Consider the following 27,576-nt stretch of genomic DNA (forward strand, 5'->3'; position numbering starts at 1 on the left):
TTTCTCGTAGCCATCATTGTTAATTATGTTGTATGCGCTTCGATAGGTAGGCCACATGTATTAACATATCACGTGTTAAAATCTCTTATAGTTTTACACCAAAGTTTTATTCTGATATTTTTTTCGTTGCCATTATGGTTACCCATATGACCAATGTAAAATATTTGCTAACGCTGAGCCAAATCCCATGTAGTAACAGCGTCATAATTTGTCTCAGTGTTCCTCATATAGAGCTGAAGTTTTGAAATCAATTTATTGTCTTTAGGTCAGTTAGTTTATCGGGCGAGCTGACAGACATAAATGAAATGTTATAGGTTGTGCTAAAGTCCAGATAATTCAGTTGTTTTTTAACATAACGCAAAAAATGTACAAGTAAAATAATAAGAATAGTTTAAAACTATTTTTACCAGTACGACTGTATAGATAAAGAGTTTTACACTATAATACAAACAATAAATGTGGTGTAAAAACATAATTTGAGGTAAAAAAGACAGTAATTTTGTACAAAATAATGAAGGGCAAGAGATATCGATCTGTAAATCGTAGTTAAATTCCTAGTAGAGATATCGATCTGTTAAAACATAGTTAAATTCCTCGTAGACATATTGTTCTGTTAAAACGTAGTTAAATGCCTCGTAGAGATATCGATTTGTTAAAACTTAGTTAAATTCCTCCTAGTGACACCCGTACGGCCAGTAGTTGGAAATATCGCGCCCTCTTTTTCGATCATCTCGCTCTCGACATTTTCCTTACAACAGAATGATCTATTTTATACTTATTTATAAAATTTTCTCGCTCATTCTTGTTACCTTTTTTACTTTATAAAATATTTTGTTATGATATAAGTTATTTTAAACAATTTATCCTATTACCTGCGTATTGTTAAATGAAGCCTGGGGTAGTAAAGATATGCGAAAGATGTTATTTATCTTAAATTATATCTTTATACATCTAGATAACTCACGGCGTACACCTTTTTGAAGGATCTTAGAACTTAGGGAAAATATAATCCTGAAGGCAGTCAAGCTAAGTATTAATATCTACCGATTATGTTTCTTGCGAAGAATTCTAATCACATACAGAATTTGTAGAAGTGTAAAAGAAAGTGGTTTTTTAATACACACGAAGAACAATCTTGAACTAAAATTGAAAATTCAAATCTAAGTTCAATGGACACTTTAGTTAAGTTAAACAATCTATAGTCTTGGCAGTAAACAAGTAAGAATCGACGTGATTATAGAAATAATAGCTGCCTACGTCATTCTGTAGGCTTTGCACGTATATGAGCACTTCTGGTTCAAATTAATTATATTTCCAACGCAAATGTTGAGTTTAGCTTGTTGCTAAGATTTATAAAATACGTAAGAAAGTGTTTATTTATAGCCATTGTAATTTACTCCGGATATATATTTATGTGTGTGTGTGTGTGCGTGCGCGAGTGTGTGTATGTGTGCGTATGTGTGTGTGAGTGTGAGAGTGTGTGTGTGTGTGTGTGTGTGAGTGTGTGTGTGTGTGTGTGTGTGTGTGAGTGAGTGTGTGTGTGTGTGTGTGTGTGTGTGTGTGTGTGTGTGTGTGTGTGTGTGTGTGCGCGCGCGCGCGCGCGCTAATCAATGAAACACCTCAAAATATAATTGTGCAAAAATATTAGGACCAGAGTAAATAAATATATATATATATATATATATATATATATATATATATATAAAAGTACGTACATACGTATATTTTATGTTTTCTAAGTCTGAAATGCCTACTTCTGTTACAAGGTAACTTAATTGCTTTTATAACAGTTTTTAAAATTATAAGTTAATACTAGATAGTTACTTCGTTTTTGGTACCTATATTTTTAGTTCCTATATTACGGTACTGACCATAATAGGATTGTATACTTAATATTTGCTAATATTTAAATTTAAAATTATGCACAAACAACTTGTAATTATCTTACTCTGTGCTCTACAGTGGTAGTGGCACAGGTATTGTTCATATTAAGCTTACTCTATGCCTTGGAGACTGTATTATGTAAACAAATTAAATATAGTTGTTAAGTTAGTAAACCAAATGGGCGTGCTGTCGGAAAACGTAGTTTAGACTGAAAAGTTGATTAAATGTAACATAAAATTTTAATTAATTACCTTTATTTTTGATTTAGTGCAACCTTACAGATTAAGATGTGGTTTTTAAAGCATTTAGATGTAGTATCTAGTTTATACGGATTTTCAAAAAAGGAATAGGCCTATATTTTATCTAGGAATCCTAAGAATGCCCGTAGGATTTTTTAGTACTGTCAGTAGTTTTTTACTTGATGGAGTAACACGAAATAAAATTAGATTATTATATAATAGTTTAGGTCATAAAATAGTAATATAGAGCTAACAGTATAGGTCATGTGATAATATTACAGCAGAGATGAAACAGAATAAAAAAATAGCTAAGTTTATACTATCTTCGAAGTTTTCAATTTTTCTGCTTATAGTCGTTATCAAGCGTGTAGAATCGTGTACCAATCCACAGAATGTAAAAAAATCCTGTGTTGGCCAGCCTGCTTACGACATCAAGAACTCAACAAATGTAAGCACATACATTTATAAGTAGGTGAATGTGTATGAAAATAAATATGACTCGAAACAACGTAACTAATATAGAAAATGTGATTTAGCTTGACTGAATTTTATAAAGAAAGTAAAAATATAAGCTGACGTAGGTACAGATTTTATAACCACAAAAGATATCAAAAAGAGCCTCCTATACTAAAAGCCAGCTTTACTCTCATCTCTGAGTTTCTTGAGATGCTCTTGAAAGCAGAGTCGTGATGTTACAATTGATCACGAAGGTTTAGTACATACATAGTAAGTATAGCATCTATACATACAACAAAACTGTCAACCTAATTTAATATATTGTTCTATGGAACAAGAGAAGCTAAAAATTAAATGCAACCAATAGTCTATATCTAATTGTTATTGTCTGCTACATTCATGTACTGATATGTTTTTGTTTAAAATCACGAGAAAATTTAAATTATACTATTATTTCATGTTTCTATATTGCGGACGGATGAAGGTTTTAAATCTTAATACCGTAAAAACTATAAAAATTATGCCACTTATTAAAGAATAATAAAAGTTACTATATCTAATTGGAAACGTTGTGACACCTACAAATATTAATCGGCCAAGAAAAAATTTATATATTAGCGTTTTCCTTCTGTAATGCACGGCACATTTTTCATTGTTTACATGTTTAACCAACATCTTTAACCATGCATTACAACTGTTAAAAGCTTATTATAACTACATTATGTCTTGACCAATTTTGATCATGTAAGAGTCAAATGCTTTAGTTACATTTAGCAACTTTTTTAGTATTTAAAAATAACTAGTTATTATTGAACGCTTAATAAGATAAGAACATATTTGAGCAATGTTTTATTTATGCGAAAAACCTAATCTGAGAAAATCTAAATAAGAAAAAAATATTGTAATTCGATTATTCACTTGGTTGTATGATGTTCAGTGGATTCTAAGACAAAATGAGAAGCTTAGACTGGTCGGATACAAGGAAAATTGATAATGCGAGTACATTGTGACTAAATAAAAAACTAAGTTATCAAATAGACTTGAGAAATAGTCAGTTGATTCCAGGAAGTGAGGAGCATTTAAAAAATTACTGTCAGTAATTATTATTGCAAAGCAAATAAACAATAGAATGTTAGAAAATATATTACAGAAATAACTAAAAGTTTAATAGTTATTCGGAATAATTTTAATGTAATTACCAATTAAGTAATGTAGTAGACCAAATTAATATGGAATTCGAAAATGTATTTTATAAATGGTTCAAATCTGAACAGACACACAAACTTGGAGAAGTTCAATTGTAAAAAGGTATTATAATTGTGTAGCAAATAAATGTCAACTAGCAAAACTTAGTTGAGAAATATTTTACTTTTTATTCTAATTTGAACGCACTAAAAATATAGTTCAAAGACAAAAATATTATTAGCATTCCGCAAAAAATAAATAATACAGTTATTAAATAGATATATACATTGTTCAGTTAGTTTTAATTTGAGTTAGTGCTTTAGATCTTTATAAGTACTTACATAACAGGTGGATACTTAAATTGTTTGAATGTAAGAACTCGGCCAAACATTTCTGCATAGTTTCACAAAACACTACATCCATAAATTAAAACCACCCCCTATTATAAAACAACTTTATTGTATTCTGCTTTAAATTTCAAATACTTATTTGGAAAATGTACAGCTATATAAATATGTCATATTTTTTTAATTTTGAATTCAATAATCTATACAAATGTGTAAAAAATCAAGAATCTTTTTCCTTTTAGAAAATATGTAACAGTTCTGATTTTTTTTAGAAATTAAGTGAAATATACTGTATATAACCGGCATACAGTGTGATTAAATGTGTCCACAGCAATCTTGAACTCGTATTTACTGTTTAATTAGCCTGTGACAAAATGTCGCTAAGTAGAAAGTATTAGGAAACATTCCATTACCTGAAATTCTTAACCAAATTCTCAAGTAACCACAAGGAATAAACATAACCTCAAAATAACTGCTCCCGAGACTATCTGTAAATAATATTAAGCTCCTTTTAAAACAAAAGAAAACAGCTGGTTGTAGTAAAGTATAGCCATATATGTATAACAATATTTTATTAATTGAAACCGCTGACAATTTATAACATTGCTGGGTTAAATGTACAGTTGTATAATTAATCAACTAGTTAACTTAGATGATATATATATAATTCTAGTTTGCAAGGTAAAGTAAATGTTGTGTTCTAAGTGTCTCTTTAGCAAACCACAAAATAAATACACTAATTTTTCTATTACAATTATGGTTTATACGGTGTTATATGCTATGGAAATCTTGTCCGGCTAATTAAGTCTCCAGTAATACCAAAGAACCTTTATTGTGTATTTGGCTTATGAAACTTGATTTATATGAATAACTAAGTGTACTTTTTCATCCCTATTTTTAAAATATTGTTTTAGTTCTTAACATTTAAAAATGTTAAACCAAAAGTATTTATCTTATCATTGATCAGAAGATTATCTTTTCTTGCCCTATTATTTTTATTTGGGACTGTCCATTTTTATATACAATTATCATTGCAGCCAACTCATTATCTAGTTACAAAAATACATATTATACATGAATAATCCCCGCATTCCAGGCAGTTGTCTGTGGATTTAGTATAATAAACAGTATGAAGAGACGCATTTTCCATACACTTTTACACAGATAAAACGTTTTCTGCAAGGAGAAAGAGTATGATATGAAGCCCAATATTAGGATTGATGGATTTTTTCTTTTTTTTTTTAAAAAAAAAGGAGAGACCTATCCCCTTTTAAGCCTTATTCTCTCCGTCCTCATGGGCAACTAGCCTGTGCGAGGATCTTATCAAACAGAATAAGGGGGAAAGTCGATACAGTACAATGTCGATGGTACTGATAAAAAGTGCAACGGTCACAGACAGGATTTGAACCTGCGCTATCTCTAACTCAGACCCAAAGTCCAACGACTTAGACCGCTCGGCCATCGGCAGTCCCAGACTGATGGATCTCTAGTCCAGTATTTTACAAGATGACATCACCGGAGTGTGGAGAGTAACACTGTACACAACCAATACATCGAGGTAAGTCGTGGTTGTGTTGATATAAGTATGGTGGTAGTAGTCCTTCGTGTAGTTCAAAACGACCCAGAAACCAGTAGTACTGTAGACGTCACCTGAGAGATTCTTAATTTTTTAATCCCGTTTAAAATACCCAACTTGGATTACACGGGATTGATCTGTCACGTGGTCGGTTAGGTATTCCTAGCTTACTCCCAAGAACTTTTCCGTTCGAGGGGATTAATGAAAAAAGTGTAATCAACAGGTGTGAGGTCCAAACAGGAGTTGAGGGAATAAAGAAGATATGGATAAGTACACAAAGACTTCTTTTTAAAGCGAGCATTCTGAATCAATTAATACAACTTTAACATAACATTTATTGGAGTCATTGGGTGACGCAGTAGATTATTTTCATTAAAGTATTCAGTTTATTGTGTGTGCTTTAGTGTTTTTAAATGATAAATCACAGAAACACAAGAGTTTTTAATAACAGAATGCAGGATTTAGCTCAAAATATAGTGTTTTATTGAGAAATAACCGTTGTTGTGAAGCTGTCCTGCTTAACACTCTCATGTGAGTGTAATTGTCAACGTAATTACTCTTGTTTAACAATTTAACATGAACTTCTGGGGCTGAAAGTGTTACAGTGTAAAACAATATCTGACCGTCTAAAGTGTACAATATTAACAATCTCACAATCTCAGCCCTATGTGTTTATGGCAGGTCTGGAAAATTAAACTTGGTTCAAATCAACATGAAACGCTGGGGATATAGGTGTTCTGCTTTGTATCCTTGGTGAAAGTACATAGGTTTTAATGGAAAAGACATTTTTGATATACTTTTAATTTGATATACAAATTTAATGTGGAAGTATATCAAAAATGTCTTTTCCATTAAAAGATATAGGTGTTATTGATATTTGATCCTTAAATTTTTCTAGTTTTTTGATATTGTCGTCTCACAAGACTAAAAACGCAATAAAGTTTCTTTGAAACTGATTAAAGTTAGTTGGTAAAGTTTTTCATAGCAGTTGACACTAAAAGTTTTATTAAAGTTGTCAGTACCGGTATTCATTATTGTTATTTTTCTTAGTTGTTAGAAATTATCTTATAACTTATTTTACCACAGTTTGTTGTGTACTTAGTCGATTTATAAGAAATAACTCTTATTTAAACATTTATATATAAATATTCTTTTATGTAAAATTTATAGTTTGAAAACGGTGAAACATTGAGCTACATATTTGTTTATTTATGAGTAACTTCGGCAAAAGCAATATTTTCAACTAGTTTTTTGAAAAAGTTAAAAATAACTGCTGCTTCAGAATTTATAGCTTCCACTATTTTCTCCTTTAATTTATGTATTTTTACTATTGCGTTTTATTTACAGTTTTTCTCTGAGGTAATCAATTAAAGGAAAAATCCATGGAAGCTTAAAGAGTTATTCTCTATAAAACATGTAAGTGTAATTTAGTTAAAGCTATTCCTGAATAAGTCTAAAATGTAAAGTTTTTATTTGGTTTCCCTTAGATAGACAAGTTCAGTTATATTTTTTTCTGTGGTAAACATATGTTTTGTTTTTTCATAAAAAATAATTATGTGGTATTATAAAATATTTTCTTGGTTTAAAGTTTCAATATGTAAATCATTGAGTAAATAACACATTTATTTCATTTGAAACACACCCTAATGTTTTCGTATGACTTCTACTTTATAAATACGATTAGTACCTCTCAGCAAGCGGTACAATAAAACAGGGATATCAGTGTTTGAATCTAGTTAGCGCTGAAGTTTTTCATGAAATATGTATATAGAAAGCGCAATGAACTAATTTTATAATCTCTATGAACGGTGCAGAGACAAATATCGATATGCCGTCCATAATAGTCAGTATAGTTGCAATAGTAATATGTTATCTATGATTAGTTATATATTTAAAGTCTATGTGGCCTGAGTAGAGACCAATGTCGCAAAGCTCAAACACATTTGACTGTAGCTTTAAATTAGCCTAAAATTATTTTATATATATATATATATATATATATATATACACAAGATTTTATATATAACATATATTATATATTAGTATATTACTGTACAAATAACATGTTTTTTTTTAATTGGCACTATATTTCGGTGAAAACCGTCTTCAGGTACATAAATTGTATAAAATATAAAATTAAAAAAGAAGAAAGTACAAACAAAAGTAAATAAACAGTGAATAAATAATAATAATAATAAATACAGATGGCATGAACTAAATAATTGTTCCATATGTTGATTTCAAATTTAGACGTTTTTGGCTAAGTTATCTGATGTTGAGTCCATGTGGAATTTTGCTCTTTAAAACAAATTGGTGTGCTTGTTCTAATGCTCTGAGATAAATTGGGTTTGAATTTGTATGCACTTACCGAATAGGTTTGACTGAATATGTATTTTTAAAAGTTTAATTGTGATTTAGACCATGAGTGACGACAGTTTTCTTTAAATCTTGGTGTTTATAATCAAATCGGTGTCCTGTCATTCTTGTTCTTAAGTATATATTATATACATATTATATAGTATAACAGTATATATATATATATATATATATATATATATATATATTGTTAGTAATATATCTAAAGTCTCTAAGTACTGTATATCGACAAATTATTTAAGGGTCAACTAAAATTGTCTGTTGCTATACAAATGGACGTTGAGTTTTTCAGTAAAGCATGATAAACGTTTATTCCAAATTACAAAACGAACTTATTTGTTTATGGGCAAGTTGGTGCTAATATAAAATTAAATTGTGTTCCGCAATAAAGTGTTTTACTTACAGTCGCTATTTTGGTACTAAAAGTTAGGAACTCTGTTTTGATAAAGTTTAATTTGGAATAATTTATTAGACTATCTTCTGCTAGGCTGACATGATTTATTTGATAGCAGGTAAACACTATCTAATAAAATGGATATAAACGTAAACTACTGAAGAGTTAACCAATAAATTTTCTGAGAGACGTCAAAATAAAAAACAAATGTACGGAAACCGATCATCATTATCATAAATAAAAACAAGTATCAGTGAAAATATTTCTAGATTCAATAACATATGATAATTAATTTATCACGTGTTTATATTTACTTAATACGGTTGAAGTTTTTAACATTACTTTGTTTTGATTTATATTTATTTCCTACTACATCTTTCAGTACATACTATTTCTTGCTATGTACAAACGAAACTGCAGAGTAATCCCTTGGAAACATATTGCTGTCAATTATGTAGAAGTGGTTCTCGTTTTTTCAATAGTTTATTTTAGTTACCTAACAGCAGAAAAATGTGAAAAAGAAAGTGATTGCAATAGTTTGTGTTCAATATGCACCATGATCGATAAAAGTGGAAAGAATAGCGAATGCATTTACCCGTATCAATACATGTTTAGTTCAGACAGATCTTGTAATAAAATCTACCTTTGCGAGTATAAGTGTAATAGTGGTTTTTGTGATTATATCGAACGATTTGTAGATAATGTGGTTCCAGGCTGCGTATGTTATGGTGGGTTCACTGGCTCTACATGTGAAAAAATGGATGGTAAATAATTTACATGAATACTTCGTAAATTTAATAAATATATGTATTAAAATAGTGGTACTTTGGGATTATACCGACCACACCCAGACATGAATCGTTATTTGACATTTTGCTTCTACTGATTACTAGATTAGCGTAGAAAAATATTTCGTCAATATAAAACAGGAATTGTCTTATCTTAAACCCCTCCCCATCCTCAGACAGAGGTCAAAGTCGAGCGGTCTAGTAGATAACGTGATTGCAGAGTCTCGCCGCCCGTTCAGCTGGTGCGTCGCTTTGTTGTACTTCCGTGTTTTACCTCTACATTTCTCCAAACACAAAAATTTAATAAAAACAAACATTACCAAACTAAAACTAAACTATTTATTGAAAAAAACACTCAAAACTTGTTTTTATTCTTGATCACACTCCGCCACCCAAAATGCAAGCCCGCGCTGATGTCAACGAAAGAAAAACATCCCTCGAGATAGTACCTATCAGTAAAATATCAAACTCTAGACGGTCTGATCAGAAATATAAATTGAATTGTAATCGAAAGGCAATTATGTACCGTGCAAATCATGTGATGCCGCGCGGCCTGCCGTAATCGGGATTCTCGAGAAAGATAAGATAACAGCGACAAAAATACCGATCACAATACATGGAAATGCTTGTAAGTTTGTAATTTTGTAATTAAAGAGTTGTTTTTTCGTTCTATCATGTTTTTTTCTATAAATTTATATTTTTGTGTTCTTCATACGGGTGTGGTTGGTATAATCCCAAAGTACCAAAATAGTTTTAAATAAATATTTTGTAATTATATAAGTCTGCAAACAGAATAGATACATCCCAACACATGAAGCGTCTATCTAGAGCTTATTGATAATGTCAAAATAAAACTTTTTCGTACTTTTTCGAATTATTCGGAGACCACTATTTTTGAAAATTTTCGTTCTTGGGAACATATCACTTACAATCTGCGTCCTTAGTAAGGAGGACGACGAGCAACCATTGATGCTGTGTCATCGGTTGTCTTCCTTGTGATTATTCACCAAGGCTGCTCCAGAATAACTCCAGAAGAGCCCAATTATCTATGGAATGGGAATAAACCTAAAAATCCTGCTACTGAATTACTGGCATACATTCTGCCATCATTCTTTGATGTCATTTGAAGATTAAGCATAGAGTAGATGTTGATTTTGAAATGCTGCAGTTTAAGTAATTAATATTATATGTATTTAACAACAGCACTGTATTACTTTTCAGAAACAGGTAAAAAGGAGTTGACTAACAGTCTTTTGTGGCAATTCAACAGTCCTGTTTCTGTGGGAGAGTATACAACACAAAGATTTTTTACCCACATTATAAGACGCTATGCAGAAAAGGCAGTAGCTCACATACTTGAACATGATGGAGGTTATTTTGCTAAAAATAGTAAACCTGAATGCAAGATTATGGGGGATTGTAAGTAAGCAACCCAAACCGAATTGTCTGTATTAGAATTTACATAGCTAAAAATATTAAACAGCTGAAAAAAGTTTTTAAGATGTAGCATATACAGAAAATCATAGATTTTTCATTTGTTCGATGGAAAAGTGCGACGACAGTTGCACTGGGTCGGAGCCAACTCATGGGTGTTTTGACAAAGCGTAGGGGTGTGTGACTGTAATTCTGGTTCGAAACCAACTTTTTGTGTCTTGACAAAACGTAGGGGTGTGTGATAGGAAGTCTGGGTCGAAGCCAACTCTTGTGTGGTTTGACAAAATGTTCGGGAGTGTGTGACAGGAAGTTGGGTCCGGAGCCAACTTTGTGTGTCTTGACAAAGCGTAGGGGTGTGTGATAGGAAGTCTGGGTCGAAACCAACTTTTTGTGTCTTGACAAAGCGTAGGGGTGTGTGATAGGAAGTCTGGGTCGAAGCCAACTTTTTGTGTCTTGACAAAGCGTAGGGGTGTGTGATAGGAAGTCTTGGTCGAAACCAACTTTTTGTGTCTTGACAAAGCGTAGGGGTGTGTGATAGGAAGTCTGGGTCGAAGCCAACTCTTGTGTGTCTTGACAAAGCGTAGGGGTATGTGACAGGAAGTCTGGGTTAGAACCAACTCTTGTATGTTTTAACAACGCTTGGGGGTGTGTGATAGGATGTTTGGTTCGGAGCCAACTCTTGTGTGTTTTGACAAAGCCTAGGGGTGTGTGACAGGAAGTTTTAGTCGGAGCCAACTCTTGTGTGTTTTGACAAATCGTGGGGGAGTGTGACAGGAAGAGGGGGACACAGCCATCTCTTGTGTGTTTTGGCAAAGCGTGGGGGAGTATAACAGGAAGTCTGGTTCGGAGCCAATTCTTGTGTGTTGTGACAAAACGTAAGGGAGTTTGACAGAAAGTCTGGGTCGGAGAAAACTCTTGTGTGTTTTGGCAAAGCGTGGGGTTGTGAGACAGCAAGTCTGGTTTGGAGCCATTTCTAGTGTGTTATGAATAAACGTGGGGGTTCGTGACAGGATGTCCACAAAGCCTGGGGGAGTGTGACAGGAAGTCTGGTTCGGAGCAAACTCTTGTGTGTTTTGACAAAGCGTGGGGGTGTGAGACAGGAAATCTGGTTTGGAGCCATCTCTAGTGTGTTTTGACAAAGCGGGGTGGGGGGTTTATTACAGAATGATTGGTTCGGAGCCAACTCTAGTGTGTTTTGACAAAGCGAGGGTATAGTGACAGGAAGTCTGGTTCGGAGCAAATTCTTGTATGTTATGACATAGCGTGGGGATTGTGACAGGAAGTCTGGTTCGGAGCATACCCTTCTGTGTTATGACAAAGTGTGGGAGTGAGGCGGAAAGTCTGGGTTAGAGCTAATTCATGTGTGTTTTTAAAAAGTGTGGGGGAGTGTGACAGGAAGTCTAGGTCGAAGCAAACTCTTTTGTTTTATGACAAAACGTAAGAGAGTTTGACAGAAAGTCTGGATCGGAGCAAACTCTTGTGTGTTTTGACAAATCGTGGGGATGTGGGACAGGAAGTTTGGTTCGGAGCCTTTGCTAGTGTGTTATGAATAAATGTGGGGGTTTTGACAAGATGTCTGGTTCGGAGCCATCTCTAGTGTGTTTTGTCAAGGCGTGGGGGTGTGTGACAGGAAGCCTGGTTTGGAGCCAACACTTGTGTGTTTTGACAAAGCGTAGGGGTTTCTGACTGAAAGTTTCGTTTGGAGCCAACTCTTGTGTTTTTATACAAAGCGTAGGGGTGTGTGACTAGAAGTTTGGGTCGGAGCCAACTCTTGTGTGTTTTGACAAAGCGTGGGGGTGTGTGACAGGAAGTCTGTGTCGGAGGTAATTCTTGTGTGATATGAGAATTCGTGGAGGAGTGTGGCTAGAAGTCTGGTTCGGAGCCAACTCTTGTGTGTTTTCACAAATCGTAGGGGTGTGTGACAGGAAGTCTGGTTCGAAGCCAACTCTTGTGTGTTTTCACAATGCGTGGGATTGAGTGACGGGAAGTCGGCTCAGTGCCAACTCTTGTGTGTTTTGAAAAACCTTAGGGGTGTGTGTCAGGAAGTCTGGGTTGGAGGTAATTCTTGTGTGATATGAGAAATCGTGGCGGAGTGAGACAGGAAGTCTACGTCGGAGCCAACTCTTGTGTGTTTTGATAAGCGTGGGAGTGTATGACAGGAAGTTTGGGTCGGAGCCAACTCTTGTGCGTTTTGATAAAGCTTGGGGGGTGTGTGATAGGAAATCTGGGTCCGAGCCAACTCTTTTGTGTTTGACAAAGCGTTGTGGTGTTTGACAGGAAGTCTGGGTCGGATCAAACTCTTGTGTGTTTGGAGAAAACGTGGAGGAGAGAGGCAGAAGGTCTGATTCGTAGCTAACTCTTATGTGTTTTGACGTTGCGTGGGTGTGTGGGACAAGAAGTCTGGGTTGGAGCTAACTCTTGCGTGTTTTGACAAAACCTAAGGGAGCTTGACAGGAAGTCTGGGTCGGAGCAAACTCTTGTGTTTTTTGGTAAAGCGTAGGGGTGTTTGATAGGAAGTCTGGGTTTGGCGCCAACTCTTGTGTGTTTAGATAGAGCGTAGGGTTTGTGACAGGAAGTTTGAGTCGGACCCAACTCTTGTGTGTTTTGAAAAAGCATGGGGGTGTGTTACAGGAAGTCTGAGTCGGAGCCAACTCTTGTGTGTTTTGACAAAGCGTAGGGTTTGTGACAGGAAGTCTGAGTCGGACCCAACTCTTGTGTGTTTTGAAAAAGCATGGGGGTGTGTTACAGGAAGTCTGAGTCGGAGCCAACTTTTGTGTGTTTTGACAAAGCGTAGGGTTTGTGACAGGAAGTCTGAGTCGGACCCAACTCTTGTGTGTTTTGACAAAGCGTGGGGGTATGTGACAATAGGTTTGGGTCGGAGGAAAATCTTGTGCATTATGACTAAGCGTTCGGGAGTGTGACAGGAAGCCATTTCCTCTAAAACTCAAATGAAGCATTGCATGGAGTATTATCAAAAATAATAATGATAATTCTATAACACTGATTTTTTCTCACTGAGTTCTACCGCCAATCCTTGTATAATTGAATACACTAAAAAGATCTTTCGTTTATTATTGTTACAAAATGTTAATAATATACACCTGATTCACTGCATCAGTACATTAGTTAGTTATTAAAGTTAAAATTTCTTATTTAATTACCCTACTTAAATGGATTTTCTGCTCTCATTTACACTATAGATGAAATTTATATTTTATTTTTTTACCCTGGTCAGCGTATTTGGCCATGGAATGCGCAGTCGTACGGGAATTAAAAAGGTTTCGTGATTTTTTAATATTTTCTTTTATAGTATAGTAAAAAGTGCTTTACTGTAGGTTTTAAGGGAGATTCTTGCAGATATCTAAAGAAACCCCAGTTTTTATCAATATGCTAATCAATCAATTAAAATTTTATTCATTCAATTATATAAAGAACTTTGAACACGTCAGCGAAATTATATATTATGACATAGCATAATGCAATAAACATGCATATTGATTAAACATGCATTTTATTCCAGTATAATATACATAATAGCGTAAGTATTCTTCAATCAAATAATTACTAAAAATTTAGTTTTCATTTTAACTTTAAATTTATTAACCATCAATATCTCAAAAAAAAAATTTTGTAGCCAGTTATACCTTAGTACATGTGATGTGTGTCTCAAAGCCACTGGTGGAATGCCTGGCAACCGACAACATGCGTCGCTATTGGTAAACGGGCTTTAGGTTCACGTTGTAAACCTGTCGGGACCATTTATTACCTACTTTTGTACAGCGGCAGACAATGTATCTACGGTCTCTTCTTGCTACCTACTGTCCGTCTCACAGGTTTCTTTTAGCAAGGGGGTGACAAGGGAACGTACTTACCCTGCATTACTCGAACGGATATTACTAAATTTAGAGTTGTGCTATATCGAATGGGCATTGATTAATGTAGAAGAATACTGCATTTTGTTCATTGAAAATTAGAATATTAGAACCATATGCACTTAATAATAGTTCTACTTTTTACTAAATTTGTGTTATAATCAAAGTTTTAATTTAAGTTTTATTGTTAACTAGCAGTTGTCCGCGGCTTCGCACGCAATTTCCCATTGAAAACAGTACACTATATTCACTTATTCTTTTTCCATCACATTCTAAACATTGTTGAGATAATTGATAGTCGTTCCTTCGTGAGCCTCTTGGGCGCATTATGAAAGTATGTACCATATTCCTGCCTCTATCTTTCGTGATTTTTGCTAGGTGTTAATAAGTTATTCAGAACAATTAATGTATAATCTCGGTAAACTAATTAGGTTATAAAGAATCAAATTCAGTCTGTTAAAATTAATTTTCTGTCTAAGATATTTCCAGTATTATTTAGGAGTGTGCCTTCAAGAAAATGTATCAAAGAAACCCAATATCGATCATAAAGTGTCTTATTTCGGCTCTTTTCATTTACCTTTGATGTTACCAAATTCGATTACCTTATGTGCAAACATTCACGGATTTGTACAATGAGGTTGTTTTCATAATAGCGTTTAATAGTATTTTCATTGCATTAGATAGTTTATTGATCATTGGTGCAATCTAAATTTAAAATTAGGCAATGACGTCTTCTATGAAACCTGCATTACACTACTGATCAAGCACTTTCAATACAAATTTTCTAAATTTTAAGTGTAAACAAATGTTTCTGACTCTTTAATGAACTTCAGCTGAAAGTATTAACAGCTGTTAAGTATCAGTTTGCTTTTTATTACGTGTCATAGCGCAGTCTGTTGGATCCAATATAAAACACTCCAACATCAACAACAATTTATAATTAAAAAATTAATTAAATAAACTATTTAAATTGGACCAAATTGTGAATATAAACCATTCTCGAATTCCACTGAAAACACACACAAAATTTCATCAAAATCGGTCCAATAGTTTCTGAGTCTATAAAGGACAAACACACAAACATTCATTTTTATATATATATAGATGTGATACCTTTGCCATATTCATGAAAATCTTATTATGTTTATTTTTACAAAATTACTCTTATAATATTCAAATATTTCAAAAAAATTGAAATGAAACTAATAATTATTGATTTTAAATTAAATAATAATTTTTTAATAACCTGGTAATATAGTACTATTTAGAATGTTAAGTTACCTCCAATTCACCTCCTCTTGTGAATCATCTGGAATCATGTTCGTCTGAAGGGATCCTAGAAATAACACTGGATTTCATGAGACGAGTCTGCAACAACATCAGATTTCAGATGCTGCACGTAAGAGGAAGGTGAATTTGGAGCTAATCTTAACATTTGCATTGAATCAACCCTTCCCACCATAGCTGCATTATTTGTTAAAGATTCGGTTGATCCACCGTGATTTGGGATCGTGGCATCGTAGTGCTGTCAAATGAAAATTAAGTCATGTTAGATACACTATGTATAACCCTAGAACGGATGGACCCATGTGTATTATTTTTTATGTTTTTTAGATTTTTATTCGTCGGGAATAGGATAAGAAGTATTAAAATATCATAGGTTTCATAGGGTTCCACCCCACAGGCCTTTAAACGTTGCAAACATATGTTATTAAGTGAAAGAGCATATTAAAATTCAGCCGCTCTTTGTAAACATATATAATACGACAAGGCGATCATTTTATATATATATATATATATATATATATATATATATATATATATATATATATATATATATATATATATGTGTGTGTGTTTATGTTATTTATCAACCATTTTAAATTTCTTTACATTAATTTATAGTTTGAAAGCGTAGAGCAAGCTTAAACGTGACAGGACAATTTATTTGAACTGTTTCTGCAATCACTGATAAGCAAAGACTTTACTATCCAGATAACACAATTCAAATTTTAAATCAAATACACATTTAACTGTAAGATTTATATAATATAAACTATGCCCGTGCTTGATCAATAGAGTAATACTGATATCAAAATTAATATCTTACGTTGGCTATAAATATAAAGCATGTTATTAAACCCACCTTAGTTGTTTTTCGACCGAAGTATGGTTATCAGAACTGCATATACTTATGCATATACTGCGTACATATTTTCTTTGTCGGCACAACAAAGCAAGTTCAATAATGGTATCGGAAATGTAATTAATTCGAGCCAGAAGTGCTCATACACGCGCAAATCCTAAAATAAAACCATACGCAATTTCGCTTATCATCTGAAGCTGTCAACCAGGAACACTGTTATAATATGTACCTAAAATATGCCTACTCCTGTTTTAAAATTAAATTGAGCACCATCATTTTTATTATGTAGTATATGCGTTAGATAAAAGCAAATTAATTCGACTTATTGCTTCTGTTCACGCTGCGCTAATATAATTTAACTGATTACAAAATAATCCTAGAATATTAGAGTGAAATTCGAGTTATTTCACAAGAGTGTATAAAGACAATTTTAAAATTTAAATCTCAAATGCATAATTAAGCTAGGCATATCTTTTAGAGACCATCATTTATCTCAAGAGTAATAATGACATTCAAAAGAAATATGCCTCCTGCGTCCCAGTTTTTTAGTAAGAAATTGCGTGCAAAGTTGTACAGTAAATTCAAGTTGTATTGGTTCTAATTGAAACAAATCAAATCAAGACATTAAACAAAAACATCCATTGTTCTTAAGGTAATAACACAAATATGTAATACCATAAATGTTCTAAATACCTCATCAACGACTTATATAAACTGAGAAAATCTTTCATTTATTATATTTTTCAATACCACAAATCGTATTTGTGGACTTTTTTTCAATTTATGAATTGAGTGTAGTGTTTATTGAAGGAAATCGAAAACAGCTATAAACAAACAATAACTTTAAATATTACTATTACTACAAATGTTTTATGATTATTGCAACCTCACTAAAAGGTAGGCGTATGCCACATAATGTGTCGCATAATAGGCTTCGCTGAGGTTTAATGCAAAATTTCAATTAAAAAAACACATTTCGTTCTTGAGATATCATTCGGACATCTAGTCAGACAGAGAATTATAAGGAACAAATCTACATTCCCGACAGAAAAAAAGAGAAATTGAGATAGCGTACTGAGTCATAGGGTTAAGGGATGCTCAGTTAAATTCAATGGTTGGATTTAAGCTCATTCTTGTGCGTAGAAATAAAATTTCATTCTAAATCTGAAATCTGCAGGTCTTAGAGATATCGTGCGTCAGACAAACATAAACTAAATTTATTCACTCCATCTATTGATTTTCTTTAATAACACTGTAAATTATTCTAGCATTGTGATAAAGGTGTACAATTAACATGTACGTACCGTTATTCGCTTCAAAAAAACGTTTTAATTTACAAATAAGTAATGTACAAGCATTACGCTTAAGCTTTAACGCGATGAAGAACATAACACAATACAAAATCATTTCCAATTTAATCAACCCGTTTCATGAATAAAGTCAATATTTTTGTTGCTATGGGTGAACTTTCAAAATTCAACCGTCTCGTTTAGAAGTATTACTACTAATTCTGTTACTTCCGGAGCTCAACTTGCTCTGTGCGTCGCTACAACGCCTCATATAGTTATTGGTAAGTCCATAACATTCAAATTTCAGAACCTATTAGATAAATGGAGATCGAATCTGCCATCCACCACTCATGTAAGTAGAGGTGGTTACATACCCGATGAAATGAACTGACCCAACTCACCAAGCGTGCTCTCTTTAACGACGCTATTCCCCTATTATCCCTTTTGTTATTGTCATGATCTCGAGTGTTCGGTTATATCCCTTTGCATCTGAGGTTCACATGTTTATATGGAACATTCCCCTTCATTTTCGTAATAATACCCTCTTCTAGGCTATTAAACCTACAGTATACCGGTATCTTCAGGGTCCTTGGGGTCGGTACAAAACTTCTGGATCTTTTAGCCTTGTATTCGTCCCTCTCAAGTTTTACAAGGAAAAATACAAACATTGATGTATTCTTCAAAGGCCTTCTTCAACATTGATCCGATAATCTTCCACTCAACATTTTCATAGCCACAATAAAATATATTCATACCAAGCTTTATCACACCTAAGTGCAGGTGGTCCTGCATATTGACCAGACTTTTGAACATGGATTAATAATTAAATTCCTGATACGGTTTCTCCTTGGATACCAGGTAAAACATAACCCGATCCTATTACTTTCATTGAAGACCTAGTACTTTCCCCTTAACTGGTCTCTTGAGCTCAAGTTCCTCAATTCCTCAAAAGTTCTTCCTGAAGACCATGGTAAGCCCTCGTGAAACTGCTACATCCGCAGTGCGCAAAGGCGAACTCGTTTGGAAGAGCAAACAAATCTTTAGAGATCAATTTGGTCAATTTACTTCCCTTAACCAATTCTAAGTCGGCCATACATTCATCTTATACGGTGACGATTGACTGTAGAGCACGAACTTCCCGAATTTCTTCTCTGCCGTTGCCCACACAGGGATAAGCTATTAAATCGGATTAGTCTAATCTTCCATTCTTAATCCAATACATGACGTCATTTATTACTGAAACAGCCCATTCCAAGATTTTTGCAGTTTAAGATAAAATCCACAGTGTCTTCGAGGGTTATTTCAATAGTTTCCTTAATAATAGCTCGAACGTCGTATCGGTCCTTTATCCTGTCGCTCGTTTCCTGATTTTGGAACGGATTCTGTCATGGGTTTCCGCCGCTTCCACAGCTGGGTAATGTAATCCTCTCCAGATAAGTCTTCTCCTGGTTTGTAGCAAAATTGCAAGTGACACGGAAATTGCAGTTCTGGACCAAATACGATGCTTGCTGGTGTTTGTTTCTAGTTTCGCTGACAGAGCTGCGGCGCTCCATCAGAAAGAAGTACATGGCCTGGTCCCAATCTCGCTGATTTTTAGACACGTCCTATGATAGATATCTGTTCAAAGTTCTATTAATCCTTCCTACCATTGAATCAGATTGCAAATTAATAGTTACCGTCCCATTCTTGTGGATCCCTAGTACTTCACACATCCGGAAAAACACTGCAGATTCAAATTTCTTCTTTGGTCGGAATTTAGTTCCATCAGGACCTCATAACGACTCGTTCCCTAACTGGACAGCTACAGTTATTGCCTCTTGATTTGGTAATGTATAAGCCCCTTTTCTAAAATAGCCCATTGCTACTAGAATGTACTTGTTTCCTTTTTCAATACAAGGCCCGGTTTCATCAATAGCTAATTTTGTAATTCTTTTTTGACGCAAGAAGCCGTTTGATGGTGTGTAATTACTACAGATCTTGCACCAGTTCTTGACGTCCATCGTCATGTTTGTCCAATAAAACCTTTCTCCTGTCTTTTCCAGGTGTTTATTTACTCCCAAATGGCCTCACAACAGGCCTTTCTTTCCCTGATCACATCCAAATACACAGTTTGATGTGTTCCTCCTGCGGTATTAACCTCTTAGCATTACCTTACTAGTCATTCACAACACTCGTCCTCCTTAAAGTGGCTTCCTTGTCTTCTTGCCGTGAGCAGTGTTGAACTATTTCATTGCAGGGTCTTTTGGAAAGAGCTTCGGAGTTTCTAATGACTAGTTACGGTACGATGGACCGATTCAAAATCGTATTACTGCGGATTTTATATCATCTGTGCCACCTAACCCTTCAGACAATTAAGCTGAGGAGCTAAATAGAAGCAGCGTGACTGTTCTAAGGAGAAAATGGCGGCCATAAATATGTTTATACTCGTAGAAATAGATGATGGACTGCGGTACAACCACAAACTGCCCTTCGGGTGACAAAGTAGTTTCGCTCTGGCTTCGATAATATTTTGCGGAAGTAAACGATGTCTTTTCTTCACCCTTCTGCTTCTGAGACATCCCTAATTGTGGTATTGCTGGCATAAGTGTCATTTATAAATCTGCCTTGTGGCATTAGGTATCCGAGTTGGAGCATTAACCAGAGCTTATTTAAAATGTTAAAAGCATTTGGGAGTTTTTGTCCCTACACAAAGCTTCACTTCTCCTCTTTAAGTTTTTAGAGGGACTTTGTGATGTATGAAAAACCACCGATGGTAGGTACAAAGCCCTAGGAAGCTTCTTACTTCGTTTTTATCACGAGAGACTAAACATTTGTTCGAAACAGATTGCACTTCTTCGGGTTGGGTTTTCGGTTTGGCTTGCCACAATCTTCCAATAATCTGTTTCAAATTTTTCATACGTTGTTGAAAGGTAAAGGATACAAGTCTCATATGAAAATTCTCGATACATTTTCTGTCGATGGAGCGTTACATATACCAAATAGCATCACATTGAACTGCCCTAGATCGTCTCTGATAGAGAATGCAGTCTTTACTTTGTCTTCCGGCTTCAGTCCAACCTGCCAATAGCTACTATTGAAGTCTAACCTGGAGACCCGTCTACAGCCTTGAAGACTGTTCAAGGTGTCAACGATTCGAGGTAGAGGGTAGCTGTTTTTCTTTGTGGCGTTATGTATTGTCCAATATTCTGCGCAGAGTAACAGAGTTCCATCTTTTTTTCTTTATCAATACCACTGGCGAAGCCCACGGACTATTGGACGGCTCGGTAACGCCATAATTCTCCATTTCCTTGATGATCTCTCTTGTCTCCTCCCTTATAGCTAGCGGTGACCCTCTGGAATCGTGGTCGAAAAGCATCGTGTCTCCTATGTCTTTTACGTGCTGGACTATATTAGTTCTCCTTAGAACATTCTCTGATCTCAAATTTATTCTGGTATATATTCTAATTCGTTCGTGGCAATATTCTAATACGAAGTTGGTACGGACTGAGTTGCGGGAACTGGCGCACCGCCGATAACACTGACCATGGCATTGGACTTACTTTCTTTAATGTGATGCAACAGTCACGTTCAGGAAACTCTTTTTTAGTTAGGAATACCGTTCTAGCCACCAGGACCCCAGTAACAAGTTTTTCATCGCTACTCTTCGTTTATAATAACGCTCCCTGCCCTTCATTGATTTTCTCTTCTACTTCCCCACTCTTGTCAACATTTGGATTTTTGATGCTATCATAACATCGGAGATTTATCGAGCCTGGATTGAATTGCTCTTCCTGGAATTCAGAATTACCTCTCCTTATAGTAACCACCTTTTCTTTAAATGTAGTTTGAGTTCAAAGTTTGATAGTACAAGTCCATCAAAAGTAAAAGATCTTCCTTAATATTAGCTACCAACGTGTGATGCTTGTAACAGCATTCACCGATAAGAAAGGTAGCAGCCGTATCTCCATAGCCTTGCACAGACGCCCCTGTTGCAGTCCTCAACATCAATGTTCTTGGGTATATTTTCCCCTCATCAGTTACAATGCTAGGGTTATGGATAGTCATTGTAGCTCCTGTGTCTATAAGGAGACTTCTCGGCTTCCTATTCACCAAACTATTAATGTAAAGACTGTTTGCGCTCCTGGCTAACATTGCAACTTCTGGATTCGACGATAAAGTTCTTCTGTATGTTTTTTTACTCGCACAAGGCTTGCAACAGCCAAAATACTTCGCCCCCCCACGTCAAACATCAACAATCTACAAGGCTCACGCAACACACGTACCATGTCTGTAGTTATGATATCTTGGTGTATTATTATTGAGATTATTTTAGTTAACGTGCAGATTCAGCAGATGTATAAAAACTCTTACAGACAAAATAAATTAATCAATATCGTACTGAGGTACGTATAAATAGCCCACCACAAAGGGTCTCCAGAAAGCTGCAGCCACCATCTTGGTGTCAAAACATTCTGGCGTTCAGTACGCATCGAGCTTCAGTTGCGTGCGGTCTGTACCTAATTTACATTTCTCACTGTTATTTATTAAAATGCATGCTTCAATTGAAAATCCCGGCACTTGTGAAGTGAGGTCAGTGATAAGGATTTTGTTGAAAAAAAAAACCATAAACCAATTGAAATCTATCACAAATTTTGTGAAGTTTATGGAAATGGAATAATAATGTATTGACTTCCAAAACGCCCGCACCAATGTTCATGACGATACTCGTAGCGGTTGGTCTAGCCTAGTATATGAAAATAATATCATTTTACTAATTTGCTACCGTGTAATAATTTATTGGCTCCTAGAGGAATTGAACTCTACATCTAAGTTTCCAACGGCGAGAGCACAGCGCCAAGATGAGCTAGCATGGTTCTCTAGTAAATACACCGAGCTTTTTAAAATCCATGATGAACTACTCCTCATGCTGGGTAAAGAAAGTCGAACTAATGACAGTATCGTTTCTAAACTTTTGAAGATTCTAATTGAAAACAAATATGCTGCCCTAAGAAATATTAAAGCCAATAATTATAAATTAATTAAAACACATTACTATATTCATTGCTTTACAGGCAATCACAAGGACAAATTGATTATTGTATACACCAGAAATCTAAATTAACAAAAACAAAGTGCACATCAAGGGACGTTCCCACAGCGGCCTTGAGCCAAAAAAAGAGAGAACAAATAATAAGTCATTCCTCTACAGGGAGCCGTGTATTGCAGTTTGGTAACGCCATTTTAGTTTATCAGAGTTTCACAATGCTTGTAAATAGTTATATTAGTTATCTAATAAGGCTAAAAATAAGAAAGCAGAAATATCAAATGGGTGGTGAAAAGACAAAGAAATTACGAGGAAACTGATCGGCCCAATTGCAAGAAGTTTAAGTAATAAGACTAACCAATACTCACACTAGGCTTTCCAATAGCAGTACCCAAGGTACGAATATTCTAAATGACATTTTAGAAAATATGGTACTTAAATATAATACTAGTCTAAGGCCTAAATATATAAATAAATTGGCTTTTGGTAATAAGTTAAGGAGGAAGCCCCATATAGTTAAACCGTGTAAATAACTTTCGCTGATTGCATTATTACTTAGACTGTTTGTACATCATAGTGATAGCATAATAGCTAGTGATGGTACGTCCATAAGAGGACATAAACCTCCTGTAAAATATATCTCGTAAAATAAATGTTTTTTGAATATTTTTTTCACAATTATTACAATACTTCTCAAAGTCTTAGGTGAATAATAAATAACCTTCAACTCAGAGCGCACCAGGAAGCGCATCGGCATGGATGAAGTATAAGTAGGCTATGTTACGGCCAGGGCAAGTCCTTGTGTCGGTTTAATTGGTGGGGGGGAGGGGTGAAGCCTGATGCTATATATATATATATATATATATATATATATATATATATATATATATATATATGTATGAATACTTTTTATATGACATGATAAACAGTCTAGAGATAATCGATAGTCACTCAAAGCTATTCCAATCTCCTGATCAAATTTAGATTTAAGTTTAAAGAACAGATTTTTGGGATCCTGAAGTCGTAAAGTGAAACAGTTTTTATAAGATTATTATCTCCCTTCCACATTCCACGATAATTTATTGAAGTTCTTCGATGGCTTCAGTAACAATAAAACTTAGCCTTTTTATCCCAATGACGAAAGTGTATCTATTTATTTATTTATTAACGGACAACCATTTTTTATAAGAATAATACAAATTAATGAATTGAAGATAGACAGCACAATTGAACAAATTTACAATAAAACATGACGTGTTAGTTTTGACTATGCTTAATTTTCTGTTGAAAAACTGGAAATATATATATATTGTCCAGTTTTAAACAGAAAATTGCGTGCGAAGCCGCGGGTAACTGCTAGTAAATAATATTGTTTTAAATCTAGACTCCATAATAATATGAAGTTAAGAGGGTAACTAAGTATTATACAAAGTTTTTATTTATAAACACATCGCATAGAAATGGTTCCATTTAAACCCTATAACCACCAAGCCAATATATATATATATATATATATATATATATATATATATATATATATATATATATATATATATTCCAGTTTTTAAACATAAAATTGCGTGCGAAGCCGCGGGTAACTGCTAGTAAATAATATTGTTTTAAATCTAGACTCCATAATAATATGAAATTAAGAGGGTAACTAAGTATTATACAAAGTTTTATTTATACACACATCGCATAGAAATGGTTCCATTTAAACCCTATAACCACCAAGCCAAAAACAAAGTTTCAATAGATTCTCAATGAAACTATCCAACGTAATAAATTTGGAAATTTTATACTAAGGCAGACTTGTCAGAACAATTATTTAAAGCTTAAGGCTATAGCATGAAATAAAGTATTAGAGTTAGCATATTGATAAACAATTGGGTTTTATTAGGTGATATCTGCAAGATTTTTTTTTTTTTTTTTCATTTATTGTCTGAAACATAATACATGCATAGACATAGTCATACAAACAGTCAATTATAATTATAAATACATATGCATACAATAGCCTATAATACAAGCTAAACAAGCAAATCATTAACATAATACATGAAATAAAATAAAACATGCAATATCGTACATGCAGATGCAAAATAGCACATGCAAATAATTGAGCTAGGATCTAAAATAAATTAATAATGAAGCCTACTTTACCTACACAATTTTGAAGATCAGGCCAAATCATTTAAAGAATATGGTGCTTTACTTATTAGCCACTTTTTCAGTCCTGTTTTAAAATTTTGCCCCGTTAATTGTTTCAGATGATTGGGAAGCCTGTTCCCTTACAAATGGCATTGAAACATTTCATCTATCAAAATAAATGTTTTAGAAAATTTTCAAAGTTATTTAATGTCGTTATAACGTAATTCTGTCACAAAAATAATCTAGCAACTTCATATTTAGGGTCAAAGAAAGTAAAAGTCCTGACCAGTGCACAAATTACCATTTTAGTTTTTAATACATTTAGAGTTAATATTTTACTGAAGGTAAAAAGCAGGCTTTTATCCACTTTGCCACACTGAATAACATTAGATCTGTATAGTGTAAACATATCTAAAATAACCGAGATTAGGCCTAATTGTGAGATGTTTTGCGTTGTAGAATAAGACCGTTGATGCTTAGTTTCAGCTGTAGAAATGGAAATTTTCGTTGTTTGGCGGCAATGCGTAGCGGCGTTATTTTGCCAACCGATAACAGGTTGCGGCAACGTGTTACTTCATTAACTGTTGCCAACTTACCGTAGCGAAGCGGTCGTCCGTATTTGAACAATGTTTTCCTGTGGCTGCTGCCGATAGAACATCATTTAAATACAATAATTGATTGAAAAATTACCATTATTTAGCTTTTATACTTTTCTACTATTACAATATACTTTATTTTTGAATATCCTTAGTCTTACAGCTATAATTTACTTAGACATGATTAAAGTACAATTTGGTGTAATTAAGTACAAATTTTAAATAATAATCAGACAGGATTCAGCAGGACTCTGTGTGTTGATGATTAGTTATAATAAACATTTTTACTAAGCAATTACAGTACTGAAAAATAATTAAACTTTTGACTCTTGTTGTATAATATGATATGTATATTGCATATGTATATATAGAGGTATATGTATACTGTACATTTATGTATAATAATATGACATTATAATGATAATTTGTATAGTTGAAAATCAACCATACCAATTATTAAAACGGTTACAATACGTATTCCAATAACTAAACTGTTAGTCAGTAAGACATAAAACAAAACCAACAATTAATTTAGGATAACCTTACTGTAAGATTCAATATGCCTTACATAATACCATACAAGAAAAATAGAAAAAACGAAAATAAAAATTTAGAGAAATCAGTAACACTACCTTTCGAGATCTGCGATCTAATCTCTTCTTCAGGTAAAGAACTAACCTAATACATAATTACAAACTAGGTTGAAATAAGCAATTCTTACCAAAGCGTTGTGGCACGCCTAGGTCAGGAATCACAACCACCATGTTGTTTGTCAACTTCACTAACTCTATAAGCATGCACTTAATAAAAAAACTATACACAACACTAATAATTAAAACTAAAATAAGGGATCACGTCCCAATACGTCTTCATTCGTCTACTAACAACCTACGACTGACCAGAGGGCGCTAGCCAATGGTAATCGTCACGGCAGACAAAAACAAGATGGCGGAAATAAAAAGGAAGGGGGACAGGAATGGGCCCTTTCGTTATTATTGGTTCATGCGAGATGACCTTCTTAAAACCATATTGTGACTCCGCATTGGTTTATTACAAATATCTGATCCGTTTGATACCTTTGGTTTTGTCTTTAGTTCATTTTTTAGAATTAGCAACCAAAGCGGCCTAATCTTGACTGATGGTTGGTCTGCCAATTTAATGTATGTTGCCTCAATTAATTTCCTTTTGGTGAAATGTGGTTTCCGATGTATTATGCTGGCTTCATCCCAATTCATATGATGGTCTTCGGACCAACAATGGTGTGCAATTTTTGACTTTTCTGTGAGACCCTTTCACATGTTTTCTTTGTGCTCTTTTATTCTTACGTTTAGTGGTATTTTTGTCTCGCCTATGTATACCCTATTGCAACTACATTTTATAATGTAAGCAAAGTTTTTGGAATCCTGTGTGCCATTTTTTGGTTTTGTTTTTACGAGACTTTGTCTAAGAGTGTTTTAAACGCGGTTCAAATGATGTACTTTCTACCTACTCTTCTAATTTTCCGATAACCCTGGCACATAAGGGATTGACATAAACGCAAATTAATCCCAATTCTGTTTTCCTGAATCAGTAATGATTCTTCTGGTTCGTTTGCACTTATTTATTACTAATTAAGGGTATCCATTGCTTCTGAGATCCGATTTAACTTTCTTAAATTCCTCTTTTAATCCATCTTTATCTGAGCACAAGCTCTTTGCTCTATCAAACAACAAGTAGGCTACTCCTTCTTTGACAGATTTTTGATGGTTGGATTGATAATTTAAATATTTTCCTGTGTGTGTAATCTTTCGAAAAACGGTTGTATTAAGGACATCCCTATC

This window comes from Homalodisca vitripennis, chromosome 4 (genome assembly GCF_021130785.1).
Source record: "Homalodisca vitripennis isolate AUS2020 chromosome 4, UT_GWSS_2.1, whole genome shotgun sequence".
Lineage (NCBI taxonomy): Eukaryota > Metazoa > Arthropoda > Insecta > Hemiptera > Cicadellidae > Homalodisca > Homalodisca vitripennis.